The sequence below is a fragment of the Hydra vulgaris genome, chromosome 13 (assembly GCF_038396675.1).
Source record: "Hydra vulgaris chromosome 13, alternate assembly HydraT2T_AEP".
Taxonomy (NCBI): Eukaryota; Metazoa; Cnidaria; class Hydrozoa; order Anthoathecata; family Hydridae; genus Hydra; species Hydra vulgaris.
Window position 1 is genome coordinate 39,847,199 of NC_088932.1, and position 15,196 is coordinate 39,862,394.

Here is a 15,196-nt window from a genome sequence, read left to right on the forward strand (position 1 = left end):
TACGCTCAGACAAGTACACATAGAGCGTCCATCACCCAAACCTACACCGCCCGTTTTATTGTAAAGGGCAGCCCGTTTTATTGTACAGCTCCAGCCGTTTTATTGCAAAGGGCAGCAACATTTAGTTTCATAACTATATTTCCTCTTCTGTTACGCATTTCAGTAAAACCTGCTTTGGCAACAGTAGATAGGAATATGGGCTTTTTTTTACCATCTTGGTATGCCACACACAACAAAGGAGCTTTTCTATATTGGCAAAACTCCTTGTCTTTTAATTTTGATTTAATGCAGATTTCTGGTAGGCCATTCCTGTTTGCTCTCACTGTGCCTGTTGCAGTAGTCTGATAAGCATAATGATTTAATAACAGTTGAGGAGAAGTATAATAATTGTCAATACCTAAGTATTGACTTTGATGGAGGAAATTAGTTTGACGCAAATGACGGAAAACTAAACTATAGTTAAAGTCATACGATAGGCAATGGCTGCTACATCTGGGTCTTTTCCTCCTTTGTAAATTTCAAATTGACACAAGTTACTATTGGTGCTGTCTGAAATACATCATAACTTAATTCAAATCAAGGATGAGGTTTGTTTAGCATATATTGACAAAGATGTGGTGTCTTTTCTTTGTAGGCAACCATACTCTCATCTGTAGAAACGTCTCTTTGTGGATAATAATAATAAAGAAATTTGTTGTTAAAATGTTCAAATAAAAAACCGAATTTTATTAATTTGATTGAATGGTTGTTGATTTGGCACATGGATATCTGCAAAACGAAGAAATTTAGGAAAAAGTTGAAACCGGTCTTGATTGAAGTGGGTAATAAACTAGGGAGTAGATGCACAAGAATAACTTATATCTGAGTACAGTTTAAGATTAGCTTTTTTGATAAGACCCATGATTGGTCTTTCCCTGTTTAGTCAATCCATGACCTCTTGATGTTGGATAGGACCTTAAATGTTGTTGAATATTTTAAATCCACGTATCAGCATAATTATTAGTAAAATTTACTATATTTTGAAAAAATTCATGAGTAAAAAAAAATTCAAGATATTCAATAGACTTGGACTCAGCTGAAATTGAGTGCTTGGATCCTGATTCACCAGTAAAGCGAACAATATGAGGATAATGGTCATTCTCTAGAACAAATACCCAATTATCTAAAACATTACCACCAACATCATCTCCATCAACATCGCTATCAGAACTAAAGTCTAAATAAAACTTAAAATAAAAAACTCCAAATTAAAATACTAGTTGATATATTTGTATTAAATAATATTGTATACAATTTTTAAATCAAAGTTTTTGTGCCTTCATTAAATAAACTGTCATTGCTGGAACCTAAAAATTCCTCGCTGGTACAACTCTCAACATCCATACAACTTTCTTTACTCTCGCTCATTTTTAATGCCAAATATTCAAAAACAATATACCTTAAAAAAAAGTAAAAATGTGCTCTATTTAATGCTACCATTTTTAATGAACGAACAGCGGTATTTTGCTGTAAAAAGTAATAATTTAAAAGACCACTTTTAAAGCCACGATCGTGGCTCTTCGTGCTCTGACGTTATAGCCACGATCGCGGCTCGTCGCGCTCAAAAGGTCAAAATTTAAATATTCTATTTATATTTTTAGTTGCGCAATGGCAACCAATAATTATAACAACATTATTTCAAGAATAGAATTTATTGAAAATAGCAATCGATGCAATCAATAAATTATCTAGTGCAATGAAAAAATATCGATATTGAATTTTAAAAACTACAATTGACATTATAAATAAAAATTGAGCTCGAAATAATAAACATCTTTTTTTCAAAGTATGTTTAAAACCCTTGAAATATTTGCAACAAATCCCAACTTTGAATTCTTTAACGTTTTCTATAGGGTCAATTATTCTTTCGGTCATATTCAACTTTGCGTATTTTCTCGTTTCATCTATTGTTTCACATGTTACTCCACTTTTTGATTGGCATTTTATTGACATAAAAGACACTGCAGATTTAAAATGGTCAACTTTGTTTGAATTAAAGTTCATTACAAACTCGTAAGTATCGTTATCATTTGTTTTGATTTTTTTTAATTTCAGAGCACATTTGCTTTGAAGTTCCCTGATTAAGTTGAGGAGATCTTTTATTACAATTTTTGTTGCTTGTTTCCTGCTTTATGCTTATCATGTTTGTTAAAAGTTCTTCGATTTTGTCATACAAATTTTGCAGATTTGTTTTGTTCGCAGTAAGGTCATTGTGCGATATTGAGATTACATGTGTGAACTGATATTTGTTTTTGCTACGTTCGATGAGTTCTAAAAACCATGCGACAAAATGATGATTGAAAAAACAATTGATTTCACAAGTTTTTTTTTCTAAAGGTAAAGAAATAACATAAATTTATAGATATTATAAAACTATAGTTTGGCAAAATACAAGTAAATTAAAATGTAAACTATTTTTAGACTATTATTGGCCAGATCTTTACACACGTTTAATGCAAGTGATCACGATTTAGTAGCAATTGTAAAAGACAAGTGTCTAATACATAATACATATACATACGTACACCAATACATAACATGTTACATTCGTTTTTTTGTTTGTTGTTGTTGCTGTTATTCACCAAAATAATACTTTTTTTTTCCGTTTAAAAACTTATTCTACAAAAATAAATGGTACAACATATTTAAAGTTATTCAAAATGCTGTAAGAGCTACAAGCTTGTTTCTTTCTTCAGCTAGCAATAGTTTCATATAACAGTGTCACCCTTTCTACAGTTTTTCAGCAGACAAACAGTAGAAAGTCTGACACTGCTAAGAACAACAAACATTGAGACATGAAAAACCGATTTGACTTTTTAAAGCATACGTAAAGGAACCTAATATTTATTTTGACGCAATGTGTTCGTAGTAAAACAAAAGTTTCAAATTTCTTTACGTATATATAATGCATAGTTTCAATAAACTTTATTTTATTTTTATATTTTTATATGTATTTTATATATTTCAATTTATGATATAATATATGATAACTTTATATTTTTAATTGGTATAAAAATAGTAAATAGAGCTGTAAAAAATTCTTTGAGAACCCAAACACCCATGACAAATGGTGAAAGATAAAAATGTGCGTATAGTTTATAATAATAGTTGTGATAGTAAGAATAATAGTAATATTAACATTAACAACAATAATAACAATAATAATAATAATAAAATTATTGGAGATTTTATTTATGATATATAGTTACTTTAAGTCCGACTTAAAGTAAACCCATTTTTACATAAAAACTCACTCAAATAGGATTAGGTATTTTTTTTCTCAAAACTGAATAAAAAAAGCAGTAAAAAATTACTCAAATCTTTTAACAAAGTATTAGTGTAACAAACTCAGAGATTTTATTTCTGTAGTGTGTAGGACAATAGCAAACCACCTAAAAGTCCTGCACAGTAATTTTTACTAACAAGTTTAGTTATTTTTTGACATCCAACCAACAGTTATATTATTTAGTGTGCGACAAAGGCAATATGGTTTCTTGACAGTGCTTGCCTCATATAAATTAAAAAATAGCAAAAAATGCGCCGCTTTTAGGACGTTTGAACAAGAGAAGCATGAAACTCAAATTTTCAGAGGTGGAATAAAGTAGGAACTTAGGGCATAAAGTAATCCTTTGTTATGGTAGTTCAATTTTTCAAAATCTATTTACTCGGTTCCAGCAAGTTTTGCAAAAGGCTCCTCATATACCAACAAAAGTCTTCATCAGATTTGTCTACATCTTTATCGCAATTACATCCAAATTTTAAAAAATTGATATATATATATATATATATACATATATATATATATATATATATATATATATATATATATATATATATATATATATATATATATATATATATATATATATATATATATATATATATATATATATATATATATATATATATATATATATATATATATATATATATATATATATATATATATTAAACTCAAATTACCTCCACAATCATATTTACAAAAATGTATAATATTTCAACAAATACTTAAGAAAAAAACGATACTATTTAGCATTATTAATTTTTTCTTGTTTCTAAAAATTTTTTCCCTGTAATCACGATGATTTTATGGATCTTCCTTTGATAACGGGAACTGTTGCTCACAATTGAAATGTTACTTAATACTTTTTAAGCGGGTTCTCAAATAAGCGCAACAGTATTGCGTAGCGGGTATGATTTAAAAAAAAACAAAAAAAAACCCATTGGTTTTTTGAAAAAAAAAAAAAAAAAAAATTAAAGCCACCAGTAAAAACATCCTTTTTAGTAATATACATTCATGAGACAGTAATATTATTATTATTTTATTAAACACCCTCTGTAAATGTGTTTACAAGGTAAAAATACGTAAATGTGTTTACAAGGTAAAAATTACAAGGTAAAAATTACATTCTGTAAATGTGTTTACAAGGTAAAAATTACAAGGTAAAAATTACATTCTGTAAATGTGTTTACAAGGTAAAAATTAAATTCTTACAAGGTTTACAAGGTAAAAATTACATTCTGTAAATGTGTTTACAAGGTAAAAATTACAAGGTAAAAATGAGCTGAATTAAAACAACGGCTCGTTGTATGTTTAGTAAAGATTTCCTTCCCTCTTGCAATTTTTTTTATGATATGCAACTAACTTATTATTATATAAAATAAGCAAATCACTGCCAGCCCTTATTTTATTAAATATTATTTTAACACAAAATTCTTTTATCTATAGTGTTCGTAACGTAATGTTTATGTAAAAGTCCTGTAATTCCTTTTTTTAAATTTTTTTGCATATAAATCATACTTTTTACCATATGAACCTTTCCTTAACCAATTTTAAAATTTCTTCTTTTTTTAACTTAATCTAAACTCTCGATTCTTTCCGCACAACGGCAAAAATATATATATATATATAAAACCGAAAAATACAAAAAAATATTAAATCAAAAAACACAAAAAAAATAAAAAAAATAAAAATACAAAAATTATGTAATAAATTTAAAAAACAGAAAATGTTTATATTTGTAAAACATTGTAAAACCATACATTGTAAAAACATAAAACCTTAGTTAATGTTATAAAAAAATTGTAAATATTTATTATTTTATAATAAAAGAAAAAAAAAAAAAAAAAAAAAAAAAATACATAGTCAGACACGGTGACCCTCTCTCTCTTCTGCTGTACGTTTTTGTTGCCGAAGCTCTTGCTTTGGTGGTCAGAGCGGATAGCAGAATAGAGGGTTCCCACTACCAGGAACACCGAAACCCCTTAAATTGCAGAAGTACTCAGACGATTCAAACTTTTTTGCCAGGGACGTAAAATCAGTCCGTTTATTTTTCGAAAAAGTAAAACTGTTTGAAAAGGCAAGTGGTTCAGTGATCAACGCCTCAAAAACCAAGGGTTTAGCTCTTGGGGGATTTGATCCTAAAATGTACCCGGAATTGGACGACATAGAGTGGAGCAACAACACCGGTTTCAAAATATTAGGTGTTACTTTTTACACCAGACTGAGCGATACAACCAATTTCAACTGGCTAGTAACTTCAAACAAAATAGAGGAAAAACTTAAGTTTCTGGGACTACGTACTTTGTCACGAAGGGGAAAGACTATGTTGAGAAATACGTTAGCAATGTCAAAAGTGTGGTTTCTGGCAAACGTTCTGCCCGTTCGCGAATGGATAATAGAACGTCTGCACAGAGCCATTTTTGGAAATCCGGTCGAGAGAGACACTTTTTTTACCCGTCAAAAGCGGGGGTCTCGTAGTTTTTTCACCGAAGGAGCAAAGTCTTGTACTTCGCCTTAAAACACTCTTTCAACTGAAAGAATGCAAAGAGGACAAAGCTCACGAATATTACTACTTTTCAAAGTATTGGTTGGCGAGTTCACTTATAAAATTTTCGAAATAAAACCAAAGCTTGGACTTTTTAAAGCAAAACAATTTTCCAAAACACAGGAACAACAAAATGTCTCAGTACTACACAACAACTCTCGAAATATTAGACAAAAACGGGTCCCTTTTTAACATCCCCTAAAAACAACAAAAACTTTTTACTTAGAAGTGGTAAAAAACAAAAAGACAGTCGTGCCAGCAGAACCTTTTTGGAACGGTTCAACAAAAACAACAATGCCGTGGACCCAAATTTGGAAAAAAAACTTCACCTCCCACGCATGCGGACCGACTCAAAACATCCTCTTTCTTTTTTTACACAACAGTTTACCTTCTGCGGCCTCGCTAACCAAAAGCACAATAAAACAAAAAGGCAACATATCGTCAAAAATAACAAATGCAAAACTTGTGGTAAAATTGAGGACAACATCCATATCTTTGCCTACTGTCCTACCTCTGTTGAAATTTGGGAGTATTTTAAGCATGTATATAACTCCTTGACATTCCGAAACAATTTTCTCCGATAAATTCGATTTTCTCCATTGAAACGGCGAATATATCGGAGAAAAACCCCACTTCGCAGCTGCTGTTGACACTCACTCAAACCATCATGAGTGCAATATGGAATAGTAGATGCCACCACATGTTTAGTAACAAAAAAATTGACCCAATGGCAGTGATCAGGGTAATAATCAGGGACATCAGGAATATTATTACATTAAAATATAATTATCATGTCCGTAGAAACACCGCGGACATTTTCTGTGAGTATTTATGTATTTAAAATGTTTTCTGTCAAGTAGAGAAAGGAAATCTGAAACTAAACATATGAGCTAAAATAAAACAACGGCTCGTTGTATGTTTAGTAAAGATTTCATTTCCTCTGCAATTTTTTCTATGTCATACAACAAAATTATTATTATATATGATTAAAAAATCACTGCCAGCCCTTATTTTATGAAGTATTATTTTAACACATAAGTGTTTATTCATAGTGTTCGTAACGTAATGTTTGTGTAAAAGTCCTGTAATTCTTTTTAATTTGTTTTGAAATAAATCTTTTTTTCCTTATGAATCCTTCTTTAACCTATTTTAGAATTTTTCCTTTTTTTAACCTAATCTAAACTCTCGATTTCTTTCCGCACAACGGCAAAAAAATAAAAAACAAAAAATACAAAAAAATATAAAACAAAAAAACACAAAAAAATATAAAATCAAAAAAACACAAAAAAATCAAAAATCAAAAATACAAAAAAAATATAATAAAATAAATAAAAAATAGAAAATGTATATATTTACCAACATTTGTAAAAAATATATATTGCAAAACTATAAAACCTGAATTATTTATTATTTAAAAACTGTAAATATTTATTATTTTGTAATAAAAGAAAAAAAAAAAAATACATAAAAATAGTTTAAGATATCTAAAGAGAGAATAAAGTAGATCACTTGGGAATGTTTTCTTCAAGAGTATTTTTAAAAATTGTTCGCTGTTGCTTTGCATTCCAACATTGAATTGCCTGTAATAAAATTTGATAAGTATCTTTAGGAATTATGAAAAGGAAATTCAAAAACCATAAGTAGAATACTTGTAAGCCGAGATACTTCTATCAGCTAATTTGTACCAACTTTAAAATAGGATAAAGTTCTAGCGCCTGTTGCATGCGTGTATAAGCGTTGAAAGAAAATGTAATATATACTAATCTGTCTCATACATAAGTCTCAAATATGTTGTTCAGCATCTATCATATGTTTCTCGTCGGATTTTTATTGATAGACTGTTGTTTGGTGTCGCACTTATAGCCTATACAGTATATTCTTTTACATTTTGCTCTGCATTAAATTATAATAGTATATTACCATTCATTTTGTTCCTTTCAATAACCATTTGTTTATTTTTTTTAACTCGATAAAGGTTACACTTTTTTTTTGTGTTATTGTTTTATTTACTGTCTGATTTAGCAAGATTACATAAATCTTCTGAAAATTGTTTTAGACAGACACCAAGCTATACATTACGAGACACGTAGACATCCACATAGTAATTATTCTAATAATAATTGCTAATTTGCTAATTTTTATATCCATTTTGTTTAATTGTATAAATACTCAGATATTTTTGTAAATATATTCATTTGTTACATTGGCCGATTATTCAGTGAGTTTATCAGAACAAACGTAATCTTTGTTGATTTCTCTACAAAATTTTTATTATAAGATGGATTCCGATAGAAATAGTGATGTCTTTGCCTATAATTTATCGCAAAGTAATGCGGAGTTTACTGACTTAGGTAGCGAAAGTGACGAGGAATTGTTTTGAGTAAAAAGAAGCAAAATCTTGTCAACACCATCTAACGACTCTAAAGAAAGTGATAATGAAGTACTGAAATGATCAAAAAATAATAACGTGCCTATAATTGAGCTATTCATAGGAAAAAGTGGGGTTTTTGTTATGCCAAAAAATTCTGAGAGTTTAGTTGATATGGTTCAGCTATTTATTGGGGACAATTTATTTGAACATATGGTGACAGAAACATATCGCTACTGCGCACAAAATCTGCATTTATTTAGAGATATTTAGAGTGTAAAATCTGTTGAGTGGAAAGATTTGTCTGGAACTAAAAAAATGCTAGGGCTTTTTCTTCTTATGAGTAAAGTCCGCAAAGATACGAAGGATGAATATTGGTTGACGGACAAAACAATATAAACTCCGAATTTTGCTCAAGTAATAAGTAAGGATCGATTTTGACAAATATGGTATTCATGGCATTTTTCTAATAATGCTGATGGAGAGAATAACGATCGCCTTAAAAGATCCGCCCTATTATTTCTTATTTTTTGCATAAATTTCAAGAAGTTTAAAAACAGCAGCGATAATAATCGATAGATGAAAGCATCATTTCATGGTGAGGTCACCTATCCTTCAAAGTATATAGTGCTTCAAAAATGTCAAAATACAGAATTCTCATAAGAATGGTTTGAGAATCTAAAACCAGTTATATTTGTAACTTTTGTATATACTGATGCGAAGAAAGTCAATTACAACAAACAATTTTAAATCTTCTTCAGCCATATTTCAACTTATGGCACCACACGTATATGGATAACTATTATAATAGTCTTGACACTTGTGAAATACTTTTACAACATAGATTGCGGACTTGTGGCACTATTCGCACAAAAAGAGACCTTCCTTTTTGTTTAAAAAATGCAAAACTTTAAAAGGGTAATCTATCTTTCATTGTCGGCAAAACAATTTATTACAATGTTGGCAATCAAAAAGACCTTTCCGAATGATTTCGAAAATACATTCTGCCGATATTGTAGAAAGCCACAATATTGATTGGGTGGCAAAGGAAAGAATTTCTAAGCCAATATGCGTGCTTGATTATAACAAATATATGAAAGGTGTTGATAGCGCCGATCAAAATTTTTCGAATTATACTTTACTACGTTTTACAAAAAAATGGACTAAAAGAGCTGTAATGTTTCTAATAAATTTCGCATTATTTAATGCGTTTAGAGTTTTTAAAATATTAAATCCAAACTCAAATAATAAGTACAAAGTTTTTTTACATGATATAGCAAAGGAATGGATGAGCGATTTTACTCTGGATAATGATTACCATTCTGTACCAAGTACATCAGCTACATCCAGAAGAATTGATCTTAAAGGAACATTCTCAATGGATGCAAAGAAACTTAAAATAGTTGCAGCCGTGGCGCAGTGGTTAGAGCGCTTATGTGGTAAGTCTTTAAGTGGTAAGTCTTTAAGTGGTAAGTGTGTTAGTCGTTAAGTGGTAAGTCGCCAGCTTATGTGCAGCCGTGGCGCAGTGGTTAGAGCGCTTGATTTAAATCAGGGGATCCAGGTTCGAAACGAGCTCTGGATAAATTTTCGCGTCACGGTAAGGAAGGACGCGTGAACTTCCTCGTTAAATGCACTTCCGCGGTGCTCTGTGACAAGACCGTTAGGACTTCTTGGGGCACCTGAAAAAACAACAACAACAACAAAAAATAGTCAACGTTTTCACAGGTGGCATACAAGTACCCCATCGACAGTGCCGTGTTTGTGCTGCGCTTAAGAAAAAAAGGTTAATCTGCCATATTTGCCAGTTTTGTGAAGTGCCTCTTCATAAGGAAAACTGTTTTTTTAAATACCATACTTTAGAAAAGTATTAGTGAGTGATTTTTCCACGAAAGTTTAAGATTCAGTAAGACATAAATGTAAATTTATAAATAGAGTTTTACTTTTTGAACTAAATATGCAGATAGTTTATAAAACAGTTTCATTAAAAAATATAAAATAATATCTAAAATATAATTTATATCAGATAAAATATCAAACATCATAAATAAAATACAATAAATAAAATATAACAAGTAAATTTACAATATATAAAATATTATATAATAAAATATAAAATATTTTTATAAAATGTTATATAGTATAATATAAAATATTGTTATAAAATATTATTCAATATATAAAATTTACATATAAGTTTAAAAACCAAGCATTTTTCTAAAACAAAAAACATTATTTATAACTGTCATTAACTTTTTGGTTGCGGTTTTTCTAATAAAAAAATAAAACTGTGTACTAATACCCGACCCGCTGATAAACAGCAGTCTGCGCAACGGGTATTAATACCGACCCGCTTAAAAAGTGTTAATAACTATCAAATAAGAAAATTTTATGCGGGCCTCATTTGGTAAAAATATGAAGACACATGTGGCTACAATAATTATGTTTTAAAGTAAAATAATTATTGCACTTTGTAAGGCTGACTATTATTTAAACGCCTTAAATTTCTTTCTAAACTACACCTTTTCAAAACGAAATTGAGAACTTGAAAGTTGTAATTAAGAAAAGTAAGATGTAATTGAGAAATACAACATGTAATTTAGAAGTCGCAATATGTAATTAAGAAATACAACATGTAATTAAGAAATTTTAAAATGTAATTGAGAAACCCAACATGTAAGTAAGAAATCGCAATATGTAATTTGAAAAACAAAAGTTGCATTTAAGAAATCGTAATATGCAAATGAGAATACAATATTTGTAATTGCGAATTCAATGTAAGCTTAAAGGTAATTATAAAAGATCTTCTTGGACATGCATTTTAATAAGTTAATAATATCAAATTTAGCATTTGTATGCACCAGCAATACAGTAATACAGTAATGGAATTAAAAGATCGTTGTGTTATTTGTCAATATACAATGAGTAGAAAGTCTGTTATTAAATTGAATCAGAACCACCTTGTCCAATTTGTAGACATGAAATACATACAATTGAACAAGTTGAAAGAAAACGTTATGTTTTATCTTCATCGAATGATAGAAGAAGAGTAATTGAATGTGGTGAGCGAAACGACGATTGGGTGACTCTGGCGCAAACTTTAGGTGTCAAATGTAAGACAACATACAATTGGGTCCGCAGTGGAAATTTAGATTTTATTGGAAGGGGTGGTTTTAAACCAAAATAATTAACCAATGATTAATCGAAGAAATACTAACATGGATTGAAAGTGACTGTCAGTTGACATTAGTGGCCATTAAAACAAGGATTTTAAGACAATTTAACATTAGCGTCTGCACAACCACAATTGCCAATTACCTCGAAGGCAGACTGTTTTCATTTAAAAAAGTGCACAAGGAGCCTACTACAATGAATTGTAATGAAATCAAACAAAAAAGAGCCGAATATGATAGGAACATTAGCGAACACATCACAAATGGCGTTCAGATAGTTTGGTTGGATGAAACAAATTTTAATCTTTTTTGTAGAAAAACGTAAGGACGTGCCAAACAGGGGGAAAGAACAATAATGAAAATTACTTCTTCAAAAGGTGCAAACATACATTTGATTGCAGCCATATCAACAACAAATGTCGTCATGACGGAAACTTGCAGAGGATTATTTAAAGCAGATTCTTGTAACGAGTGGATGTTGGCTTTGTTTAACCAGTGTGTTACATCCGGAAATTGTTTAGAGGATTTGATCGTCGCAGCAGATAATTCTACATGTCACGCTCGTTTGGAAATAGTGTTTGAAAAATCACCGGCCCAGTTGTTCCGATTAGAACCGTACAGCCCAATGTTAAACCCATTGGAAGCTATTTGGTTTAAAATAAAAATAAACGTTAAAAATGTTATTCGCATTCCACCTGTTTTTGGTGCTGGATTATGGAACAACAAATGCAGCATTTAGAAAGAATTGTTACTGCGGCAAAAAAAACAATAATGGGAGGTGATTATACACGCGCTCCACAACATAGACCACGCATTACGCAACGATTTTAAATATGGAAGACGTTCAACTAGGTGCTTAACTGAATATTGCAATGATTTTTATAACGTTGTTTAAATTTAAATGTTTATGTAAATAAATTATTTGTGTTTTGTTTATTATTTATCTGAAATCTCAATTAAATTTTTCACAAACAAAAATAAAAGAAAGTTTTAATTGACACCCAATTGGATTTTTCCAGTTACCTCCTAAACCTCAAATGCCTTTTTTATGACTTTTTATATTTTATTGATATTATATTATTATTTTCAGCCTTAAATTACAAAGTATATTATGACTACAAAATTTATAAAACAATAACTTTGTATCATTTATACTTTTCTCAATTATAACTTTGATCTTTTCAATTACATCTTTCAATTTCTTATTTACAACTTTCATGTTTAAAATGTTCATTCATGTTTACATGTTAAAATGTTCATGTCATCATTCTAAATTACATCTTACGTTTCTCAATTACAACTTTCATGTTATAAATTACATCATACGTCTCTTAATTACAACTTTCAAGTTCTCAATTACATCTTCAAAAGGTATAGAATTACTTTCAAAAAAAGATAACGGCAACGTGTTTTTAATAAAGCGGAATAAACTTTTAGCTTATAGTAGTTGCTTATTTTTTCCTAATGATATTTTATTCATAAAGTGTTTTATGTTTACTATAGATTTCATCAAATCAAATATTCAACCTTTCTATACTTTTTTTAAATTTATCAAATTATCATTATTTATCAAATGGATAACATTTTGAATAAAAACAGAGCCACTTTAAAAACTTTTCAAAAATGGAACCTTTCTGAAATTTTTTGTATAGAAACTACTTAAGAGAATGGAATTACGTATGTTGTAAAAATCTTCTGTAATGTATTTGCGCTTTATCAAGATAATATCTTGGTCAATTCCAATGGAGCAGTAAGAACAGCTGCATTGCGTTATATAAAAGGGAGACGTTACATTAAAAAAGATGCCGTTTCTCGGCATTTACTAAATACTGTCCCCAGAAATGCAATCCAATTTTTAAATGACACAAAGGAAAACAAAGAAGCAAATGCAAACGACTAAGATCAACAGGTTAATAGTCAGACTTATTAATCAATTTATACTTAAAAAAGTTTACTTTTTTAAAATAAAAATCATTTAAAAAATTTAAATACGACATAATGTCTTACTACGTAAATGAAGCCAGCATTAAATAAGGTCATCTAACTGTCTAATTTCATCTACTTTGAGGAACTTTGTTATGGCTTTTTTTATTTTATTTTTTTTAATTTATAAACTTCTAAAAAAATTGCATCTTTTATTTCTACTAAGTGGAAACCGAGAAACTCAACGTTAGTTCATGTTCAACAATTTTGACAGCGAAAGAAAAATATACAAATAATTACTCAAAAACTTTGTAAAAATAGCTTATGAAATAGCTTGCTATCCAACTATGCCTTATGCGCATTTTTCTGTTCTTGTAAGTTTTAGTTTCTTGTTAATTTTGTCGCTTTTTAACTAATAATTGTGAATTTGTGAAATAAACAAATCAAGTTCAAATAAGTTTAATACGATTATACTTCTAAATAATAACTGCCTCATATATCCAATTAAATAAAAAAACTTTGTTATGTAAAGTATTGTAGTTAATATGTTTTATTTTCTTAAAAAATATTCTATATATTCAATCACGCTTGTATAACTATTGAATAACTATATAACAAAAAGTTTCTATATCATATGATTATTCTAAAACTCTGCTTGCAGGGCTCGAATTAATGCAAAAAAATCTTATCGCGAAAGAAAAAAAAAATTTCAACCCCTCTACCCTTCATCTCTAGCGCCGCTCTCCGGAAAAAGGGACGGGAGGTTGCGTAAGTATAAAATTGTATTTTTTCAACATTAGCTCGTAATTGCTATTTTTTAAACATAATTTCTCTCATATTCAAATATAACTTTTTAATTGTCTTGTTTCGTGGAGTTCAAAATAGTAGCGGTAAAACTATAAGGGGGTTCAACATGTATGCTTTTAATAATAACAATTAAAAATTTTAGTTTATCTTTAAATGAAATCATTTTATAGAATTCATTATTTTTAAAAATAATTAAAAGTTAAAACTATTTAGCATTGATATTATAAGAAAATTTAGACTTTTACAGCTATTTTACTACGCACCCGTTAAACAATCTAAACGGAGTGTGCAACATTGACAGAATTTAGAAAACCATAAAAATTGTGTGATACTCGGTATAGTTTTAGAAGAGTCGACTCGGACGCCTTTATGCACGAGGCATTGTAGATGTGCGCGCGGTATGTATTTAATTTTCTTATTTAGCATTCATAAAACTCTGAATTATCTTTAAATCTCTCTTTAATCATTATTATAAATATTATTGTTATTGAATATACTTTTATTTATAAATTGTATGTATTTTTTGTAATTTTTCAATCTGTTTTTAAAGTTACAAAAGTTTAACTTTTTAATGTTTTAGTTAATATTACATGTTCTGTTATGTAAGTGATGTGTTGAAATTGTTTCTCGACAAGCTGTTAATTTTATAGAAGCAGATGACCTTATTTTAGATAAAAGTAAGTTGTTTTTTATTTTTTATTGACTTTTTTTTGTTAGATATTCAATCATGTTTTATATGAATCTAATTATATAGAACTGTGTTATTGTCTGGTAGAGATATTCAGGTTAACTTTTATATAGTTAAACTTACTTTAAGATATTCTTTAAAATTTACTTCTTAAACAATTTACGGTTGCTTTTTTTTAGTTTCTAGTTCAACAAATTTTTTTATACAGTATGTTTAAAAATGAGTATCAATATTTGATTGTTATTTTAATTTTGGTGCTGTAGCTTACCACATATTGTGAGTTTTAAATTCTAATTCATTTTTATTGTCTGTTTTAAAGGTTGTATTTATCATAGTTTAATGAAGTTATACATTTACTTATAGTTTGTTTAAA